A 10,504-nucleotide genomic window follows, 5' to 3' on the forward strand; every position below is an offset into this window, starting at 1 on the left:
TTCACACTATTAGTCTTTTGACTCGATCTTAAAGAATTTTTCGCCATGTTTCATTAAATTTTCATAATTGATTTTAAACAAATTGATCCTAACAATCTCAGTAAAAAATGATGATTTTTATGAAACCGTTTCTATTAACATTCTTTTATTAATTTATACTCAACTTCTCACATTCACACATGATAAAATCAGCAACATGCAATATATATATATATATATATATAATTCATTAGACTTAAGAACTTATGTTTCTAAACTCTGAAAACATTTATTTTATGATTTCAATGATTATAACAGTTGCTGCCCAAAACAGAAAATCTAACCCAAAAAAACAAAGAGAAAATATACATGACATTTTTTTTCTTATTTCCTTGTAGCATGGTTTTGAGATGTGACATTTCTTTTACAATTTGACAGCTTGAAGGACCAATTTTTGAATTATTTTTTCTTTACCTTTTGGGTAAAATAATTTCTGATAAAAAACGAAGTTTTATATCAGGCAAATTTGTTTTTTGTGAAAAAAAAAAAAATAAATAAATAACCATTTGTCCTTTAACATGTAGATCACAGATATGGTTGTTTTGGTGAAAATGTTTATTTTTCTGCATAGCTGAAGATTCCTCATACCTATAAGATTCAAACTTTGTAACCTTTAGAAATGTTTTGATTATATTGATTTGATTATCAATGAAATGGACATTTTTTTTTTATATTATTAAAATCAAATTTGCTTGATATAAGATTTTGATTTGTTGGAGATTATTGCAATTTAATATCTTTGGTATAACATATTATAAACCAAGGATTGTGTAGTATCCATTGAGCTTAAAACACTGAGTTTAATTCCACAACCAATATATATATATATATATATATATATATATATATATATATATATATTGCAAAAAGTAACTTAAATGTATGTATACTTTATGATTAAGAGATGAGCAATATATCTGATGGAAATAGAATTTCAAACGATCAAATAAATGCAATAATCAATAATATAGAATTAAACAATATTGAAATAAAACATATCCAAGTTTTTTTTTTTCACTTCCTGAAAAATAGTTACACTCATGTTGCTTGTTTGCATTTTTTTTTTTTATGGTGTGCATTTCAGATTGAATACCTACTTTCTTGTTGGCATAGTTTTATGATCCACACTTACAAATTTATTCTGATTCATTGCTTTTTTATTAACTAATTGCTGCGCTTTATTTTGTCGTCAAGGATTATTTTATCAACACCTATTTCCAACCCTCCAAACCCATGATTATTATTAAATTCCATTGAGATATTGTAAATTTCTTAAACTTGCTATCATAAGTTAGATGTTGTTTATAGATAACCCTTTTACAAAACTCGTAGAGAATTATTCAAGCATTGAAGATTTTATTTCATCTCTTAACTTTCTATTATGAAAATATTACAAAAAAATCTGGTATTGAGGAAGAAAAGTCGTTTTAGACATAAAAAAAATTATGTTGATTTGGTTTTATTTATTTATTTATTTATTTATTTATTGCACCTTTGTTCTCATCTTTTAATTGTTGTTTTCACAACGTTTCAGCCAACTATTCCTCTGGCCTTTGTCAGGTGGTTACCATGACAGGATAGGGACTCCAAACTTAACTGCATCCTCAGCAATTACTGCCTTCCATAGTTGTTGTTGTTGTCTCACCACTTAACAACTATGGAAGGCAGTAATTACTGAGGATGCTGTTAAGATTCAGCGTTCCTATCCCATCGCGGTTACCACCTGACAAAGGCCCAAGGAATAGTTTGCCGAAACGTTGTGAAAACAACTAAAAGATGAGGATAATTGTCCACGATAAATAAATGATACTTGTATCTCAATAAGCATTCCAATTAATTGAATAATATATGGTTTTGTTTTATTTACAGTTTAGCTCGACTATATGAATGTCCAAGATGAATAATTGACAATCAATATTAATGGAAATGTTTATGCTAAGCAAAATATTGTAATTCATACAAAACAAACTTTAGGAGATGTTTAAAATATGGTGACAATTATTCCTTTATCTATACTTTGAAGAATTTTACATTTTTACATAAAATTGAAGGTAATCTTCTTTTTGGTATTATTGTAGGTACAAAATATCTTATCCAAAAAAAAAAACAAACAATTACATTCTGTAGAGGATGTTGGAAATATATAAACTTGATAAATGAACTGAACTAGCTTTCTATTTCAATGTAAATGTCTGGATTTTATGATGAGCACAAATTCAAGGAAATCTAGATTATGCTTTGTTTGGATTGGGAGTATTTTACTAGATTGGCATTTTGCAAAAGCGTGCAACTGTTTTGTTTTTTTTTTAATTTATTTTATTTTACTTCTTTTTTTTTTTTTTTTTGCTAGTGTATTCAAACTCTACTTCAGAAAAAGGAGAACACTAATAATTTTTGTACCTAGTAATATAAATAATTCTTTATCAGCAACAAACTCTTCATAATATTTGGTCATTCTCTCTTGATTCTGTATTGGCTATACAAAGGTCACACACTGCTTCTTGTCTGAGCAGAAGAAACCACTTTGAAGGAGTTTAATACAACTGTTGTTCATGATGCTATTCCCTATTGTGCTAAGCAATTATTGTAATTTGTGAAAGACAGATACTTTACGAAATGTTTTAAAAAAATGTTGACAGTTTATGAATAATTAATAAACAGTGACAGAAGTGAAAATGATAGGCATATACAATGAGAATTGGAGGTCAAACAGTGGGAGAGGATGAAAGTGATAGATAGGTGGGTTACATGATGAATTAATTGCAAATTACAGCTGGTTTGAACAATTAAAATGAAAGTTTCTTTTCAAACATAATGTAATTACAAAACTGAGGAATATTCTAGCATATATTTTGTGTGATTGAAATATATGAGGAAACAAATGTTCATTAACTCAGTTTTGAATTGTTTTAAATTATTTCAAACTGAAGTAAAATTTATATTGCTGTGAATTATCTTGGTGAATGTTTCATTTCTTATAGAGGTGGCCCTGTCGGTGGGGCATTAGAATACGCCGACTGCCCCCCCTGCAGAGGGTAATGACCTTAAACTATATCCAGTGGTGAGGCCCCAGCTTGTGGGCTTTGGGGAGTGTGGAGCCACCCTTTAATTACCATTGCTCCCAGGTCCACTCTGACCCGGAGTAATAGTACCTGTTAGGGTCATAACTATGGGTTAAATAGAAACCGACGTGAAAACAACAAATATATTCTATTTAAAAAATTTTTCTTCAAAATCTTTGGATTCGGCATTAAATAACCCAAAAAGGGTTGATATGCCGTAAAACAAAAACCAACCAACCAACTTATAGAAGTCACTTTAGGTTAAAAGTATCCAGAATTGTTTCTCTAAAGGTAAAACTATGCCAACTTGAATCAGTTTATTTTTATTCATTTAATTTTCAGCCTTACCAGTTAGATTTTACTAAATAAAACGGTGATCAAATCACATTTCCTTTCTTTATGGTTAATGCAGACCTTATGAAACTCGTTATGAAAACTGTTTTTATGTTTTGTTTCTATTGGTCGTCAACCACGAATCTGTTAAATAACTTCTGTACAAAGACTAGAGAAAAGGTAAGCTGTCTGTGAAACCATAAAGAAGTTCTTGTTTTCTATTTAAAAAAAAAAAAATAATAGATAAAAATTAAGGAACAAGGTGGCATGAGTGTCATACTTAGAGCTGCCTGTGGACTGGCAGCATGAAAAACCATTATTGTTAGAATTTTTAGATTATTGTTATTTTTTTTTATGGCTTTGCATCAATATGTTTCTATATGAAAAAGAAATCCAACTGCAGTGTTTTTTTTTTTTTTTTTTTTTTTAATCTTTATTCTCACAAACAATATACGTTTTTTGTTTTTCTTTTGTTTTATTTGTTTTTAGCAGTTTGGCATTTTAAAAATAATTATTTTAAAGTAAACCTATATAGATTTCTTGAATATTTTCATGAAAGTAATATTGCTGGAGAATTTATTTATTTGTTTTTTTTTTTTTATATAAATCTTTGATCCAAATCTGTAAGACTTACTAAAAGTAAAATTTTGTTACAATAATAACAAACCTACGTTACTATTTCTACGTTGAATTATCCACCAATTATGTTAAGATGAGACTCAAACCCCAGACAAAACTCCAATTTTGCTCATTAAAGAAGCAGATTTTTTTTTGCTTTATTTAGTTAACTGACATTGGAAAGAACCAAGTTTAACAGAAAAGACACATTCTAAATGTATAGCTGTTTATTTTGGGGGGTGGGGGGAGAAGAAGAGAGGCTGTTATTTGTGTAATCGGTTTTCGACTTTCAAAAATGATAAAAAGGTATTCCCCAAATATTTGCTCATAAAGTCTAATCAAATGAAGTTCAAGCTGTTTGTAAATATTTTTCTCTATTTTTAAGACTGGAATATCTGTAAAGAATAAAGATTAGCTTGTGCACATATCATATTACAAATATACCTTTTAAGACTTTAAGAAATGAAATATTTAAATTCAAAATCCTTTAATGAAGGAAGAGATTTTATTGAAAAATAAATACTTGGCAGGGTTAGTTTCTTGCAAACTCATTTTATGAATGAAAGCACACTTGCAGAAGTTCAGTGCTCAGCATAATCCCTTTCTAAAATCCATTTTGATTAACTGGCTTCTCTCACATTATGTTAATCTTAAGAAATAATTTTTAAACTGTTGTGATTATTGACACATAATTCTCTTATGTTATAAACTTGAAGTATTGGCAAATAAATGATGCTTACAGGTTTTGAACGTAGAAAATCATATACTTTTGTCTGTTAGAGACAATGACTTGCAGAGGGAGTCGACGATAGGGTTGTCCCGATGCATCAAAATTTGTGGGGTGTGGGGAATGGTCATCTAATCTTATTCAAGTGATCACACTTTCTTGATATTAGGACTTGAGTCCTTTGAGCATATTATCAATAAACTGGCCCCGGGTATCACCAGGACATCACAAAACCTTTGCGTGTCACTGGTTAGAGAATAATAAGACATAATTTTTTTTTAAATAATTAACAAATATGAATGAAACACGCTATATCAATTTATGTGGGCGTACAAATTTTATTTTCTTAAAAATAGTGGTAATTTTTATTTATCTTCCTAAAGATGTATTTAAAATTGGATAAAAATGAATTGACCATAGTTGAGGGCACTCTGAAGGCTCCCTTTTCATTGGCTACTATATTGGGATGTAAGGGAGTGTGCTACCACTTTGCTTGGATTTGATCCATTTACCCTTGATCCTCACTTTAAAATGCTGAATGCAAAGCAAGCAGCCATTAAGTACCCCTTTTTAGGTCTTTAGTATGACTGAACCGAGAATTCAACTCCAGTCTCCAGTTAGTGAGCTCTCTATTCATTATATGTTTAATGGACTTGCTTAAAATTAAACTGAAATTTTATATCAAATAAAAGAAGCCCTGGATATTTTATCTGTTAAAATGCTTCATTTTTTTTTAATGTCATCAAAATCATAATGCTGATCGTGAGGAAGGAAAGGAACCCATTAATGTTGAAATAGGGGTTGCCGAATCATTAACCAAGACAATGTATTTATGTATTAATTTGGAAATCCTAATGATCCATCTTCTAAAAATGATTTCAATTTTCTTAAAATCAAAGTAGCCTTGGTGGGAAGAGAAATTATTTCATATATGTTGTACAATACCTGTCGAGAGTATGTTTAATTGTTTCCTATATGTATATAAATTACTCGTCTTCACAAACGTAAAATTATTTCCTATACAAGCTGTAAATTACCTATCCTAGGGAAGGTACAATTATTTCATACATGTGTAATAGCCGTCCTAGGGTAGGTAAAATCTTCTTTTGCTCGAAATAGCAAATTATATGTAAACATTAATAATTCCTCTATTCCAAGAATAATAAATATGTTCAGAATCAACTGCAATTTTTTCCTTGTTTATACGGTTCCGAGCAACGCCGGGTAGCCCTGCTAGTATCAAATAAGAGAAGTCTTGGATATTTTATCTGTTAAAAGCTTCATTTTTTTTTTTTTTTTTTTTTTTAAGTGTAATCGAAATCATATTCTCAGGCAAACTCAAAATAAAATCATATTGAAGCACTCGTTTGTGAGTTATGTTTCCAGCATAGAAAGACAATCCCAAAAGATCAAAAGTTTAAATGAAAAGATTCTGTATAAATAATTAAAATAAAATTAAGTAAAATGAAACCAATATTTTGAGTCTCATTTATAAGCTGCATGTTTGTGAATTAAATGATCCTTCGCTATTTTTAAGGTTATCTTGTCTTTGACTAAAAGAATATTTTCTGGTAATAAATCATTAGAAATTAAATTCGTTTCTGTTGTGTTGTTATCTCTGTAAGACTTACAAGAGTAAACATTTTCTATGTTCAATGCCTATTGTACTGAAAATATATCTAGATCCTACTTAAATAAGTTATGTCTTTTATTTGTTATATGCAGAAGTATAATGTAATTTTTGATAATTAATCTCATAGTCTGATGAATTTTGTTCACCAACAGTGTAAATATTAGATTTTCTGTGAATTTTCCCAAATTCAAGCTAAATTATTTCAGAGAAGATTTTCTCACGAAAATATTTTGTTCAGATCAATTAATTTCCAGCTGAACTATATTACAGTTCCGCACATTTCAGCTTTGTAAAGTAATCAACTTTATTTTCCAAATTATAGATGAACTACAATACAACCTCAAAACATGTAGAATGCATTGTAGTATATGAACAAGATTCATTGACTGCAGAAGTTATTTCGTTTTTTGTTTAAATTTCCAATTTTATTGTTTATAATTATCGTATTTTTCTTTTAGAATGCCATTGCAAACAAGTTTTTATGGATCAAGTACAAACCTTCAAAACAGCATTTGACTTTTTCATTATACAAAAATATTTGTTGTATATTATTTAATTTTTGTTGTTGTTTTAAATACCCATGTGTCAGCTTTTGTTTAAAAAATTGCTGGGTATATTTTAATTTTACTTGATTCTATTAGCTTTATTTCCTGGTTCTTTGTTTTCAGTATGGCCATGAAAAAGAAATCTATCAAGAATTGGATATTTATATGAACAAATTAAAAACAATGTCTTTTATTTAAAACTACTTTGTTAAGAATTCTTTTTTTTTTTTTTTTATAACAAAACATTAATCCTCCTAATGCAGTTTGGCGTGTGTGAGTCATTAAATGTCCAAACAAGAATTTGTTGTCATTTATACAATCATCATATCTTATCGCAATAGAAATTAACCCATCGCATGGCGGTGCTGTTTGCCTCCTTAAGGTCTTGGTTTGAGCAATGACGACCCAATCGGCAGTTTTCTGTAAGGTGGTGCATCGTTTGTACCTCTCCACATGTGAAGTGAGGTGTCTAGGCGCCACTTGTAGAGATTGTTTTGCCTTCTTTGGCTCTGGCTCTATTTAGAGTCACCCAGTTTTTTCTACCAAGGTTTGAACCCTGGGGGAGTGTTTCTTTTGGGTCTGGTAGGGCTTCATTTTTATTCCTGCTGTTATAGTCTCACCATCGTTCCATCCTCTAGGAGGCAGCTTGCCTGGGATCGATTTCCTCTATATTAATGAAGCTACTGCAAGATTTTAGTCTTTGTCTCACTGATTGGTGGCCAAACAGTGAGTGCCTGTGGTCGCTGTTTGTACCGATCCATTCTGGTGATGACTTCTCGCCTGATATGTGGTGGTGGAATAACAGTTAGGCAGTGTGAAGCTGGCAATATACCCATTTATACAATTATCAAATACTAAAAGCATAAAAGTGGTAAAAAAGAAGATATATCGGTCTATGTGAAAAAAGGCTAGTCTAACAATAGTTACATTAGTTCATTTAGTTACTGAGCAGAAGTTATATTGATCCTATAAAATGGCCTAGTGTGTGTGTGTGGGAGAGAGAGAGAGAGAGAGAGTAAATAAATAAATTTTAACTTTGTGCAGCAGGTAAAGGAAGTCGAAGAAGCTGGACTGTCTTCCCTGATGATGATGAGCTAACATGGAAACAAATATAGACTTCAAGAATTTATATTGGATCTTATATTTTGTTTCTGTGTGGACATTTTTTTTTTTTGTTTAAACATTATTTCTCGCTGATAAAAATCTGCAATTGTTGTATGGAAAACAATTTCCATGATAAATCCTTTGTTGATGGAAGAAGACAAACTTATTGATTTCCCTTGATGCTGCTTTGAAGTTCATCGTATCAGGAGCAAAAAGATTCTGTTTAAAGGATTTCTCATCCCATAGATCACAGTCATGCGATGAAAATTGAACGATTTCGCTTTCATCCTATAAATATTTTCTCATACCAAATCAATGGTTTTCTTTTCTCGGTTATTTATATCCTTGCTACCAACATCTGCATGCCTATTTGATTTATTTAAAAAAAAAAAAAAAAGAAAAAAGAAAGTAGGATATTATTTTTTTTTTTTCTCCTCTAGCAGATATTAGTTATTTTAAATGAAAATTATTGAATTCTGTATTATAACGTCGCCGATTCTCTATAAATATTAGCACAAATAGTCTCCCTCCAGTCACATTTTTTTTTTTTTTGTTATTATGGGAGGATAGTATGATAAACAAGCAGATGCTGCACTACATCCCTAAAGAGGGTATAATGCCTGGGAGGTTAGTGTCACAACAACAGAACACTAGGCATGGAATAGAGCGTTGAAAGATAGTACATTAATCTTCACACAGGCAAACTGTTATCATGCTCAGATAATTATCTTATTCTTTCTGGAATCTGTTTGGCAAATATCTTCTTGAACCAGGAAATACCTTGCCATACAACCTCCATCCAAATCCAGTCCAAGGTTTCCCATCTGTTTAAGTCGGTTTTCAGTGCATTCAGATCTTCTTGGCAGACACCTTTAAAATTCCACTGAATCTATGAACTTCATTGCGATTTTAATCTCATGTTCTCGTCGTATAGTCAAGCTTGTGCCGTCATCTCCATTTGCACAACTTGTGTAGGTATTGCTCATACCAATTAAGGATATGCTTGCGACAATCAGTCCTGCTGGAGCCTTGTTTCTGTTGTCTAAGGTATGACTGTGTAGTCTTAGGATGTCTACCCTCCCAGTCTTTACCTTCCCTCTTTGAGAAAGAGTTAGTTTATTATTAATTGCCTAAGGCACTCTTACCAGTTAATTCTCATGGGACTGCTCAGACATTTTTTTTTTTTTTTGTATTACAGGGTTAAATTTTCACCTGAACTTGTGTCTAACCTCTTGAAGAGGAGGTAAATAATACTCTGGATGTCAGCTATTTTAAAATATCAGTTTTATATATTAAAAAAACAAAACAAACAAAACAAAAAAAAACAAAAAAACAAAGTGTGATTTCGATAAAGTTCTACATTTTAATATGAAACAGAAGTGCAGCTTCACATTTAAACAATGTTGTCATTTTTATGGAGTTTTTGTAAGTTAAAGAATTCTACTTCAATCTCTGTTTCAAGAAATCTCTAATTGGGATATGAATATCTGAACAAATATTGATTATTTTATATTTATTTGATTATACTATTCTGTATTTTGAAATTGATAATCGTCTGTGGTAATTATGAGAAAATATTATTTATCTCGTTTCTATACTTATACTATAACTAGCTTGGGTGCCCGGCGTTGCCCGGGTGTTTGGAGGTGTGTGTGTTGAGAAAAAAAAAAGTGGTAATAGGCAGGCAGGCTCAAACCCGTGACGCGAAGGCGGAAAAGAATGTGAAAAGAAAAAAAAGTGACATCTTTGCTGTTGCGCCCATCACAAAACCGGAAGTGACGTAGGTTTAAATTAAGGCTAGTCAATCGAAAAAAGGGGGGACGACTTTCGAAAAAGGCGACCCCTTCCTGTAGAAAAGTGCCCAGTTGAGGGTGAAGGAATTAATGTTTTTAGCCAATTTTCTGATATTTGTCGTCAGAAAGGTTGAGCGTTCAAATTGGTACTCATATCATGAAAATCCGTCGCCTCTGTCGAAAATTTAAGGCAGACATACATACATACATACATACATACATACATACATACATTAAAACAGACAGGTGAGATTTATATTATAGATGATCATTACATTCAGGTTAATGGAAATTAAATTCAAATGATTTTGTGGGATCTGATTTTAACATCTTTTCAGAAATTTAAATTTCTTTTCTCATCAAATTGTGCTGTTCCAGATATCTCCAAAACTTATTCTCTCTGAGCAGATCACATAATATCGCAATGAGAAGCAATAAGAGTGTGTAGAGGTTGGTGCGGTGAGAGACTTGTTGGCATTTTGTAATAGTATCTGTATTCATTTGAATAGGCTTCTTTTAAATGAAGAAGAAGAAAAAAAGGGGCAGTCACTAGATTTCCAGTTAGAAAGCAAACACTTCTTTTACAATTGAATTAACTTTATTTAGCGGTTTCTTCAACACAAAATAGGAATCAAAAAGAGTGACACAAA

The 10,504-nt window shown here is 30.9% G+C and overlaps 1 protein-coding gene across 47 annotated transcripts in view; it reads left to right on the forward strand.

Moving 5' to 3' along the window:
* Positions 1-10,504, forward strand: part of LOC145243461 (RNA binding protein fox-1 homolog 2-like) — a 486,106-nt gene that overhangs the window by 455,352 nt on the left and 20,250 nt on the right. The gene's annotated exons all lie outside the window — the stretch shown is intronic.

Source organism: Euprymna scolopes, chromosome 22, assembly GCF_053919585.1.
Source record: "Euprymna scolopes isolate OS-2025 chromosome 22, ASM5391958v1, whole genome shotgun sequence".
In the NCBI taxonomy this organism is placed as follows: domain Eukaryota; kingdom Metazoa; phylum Mollusca; class Cephalopoda; order Sepiida; family Sepiolidae; genus Euprymna; species Euprymna scolopes.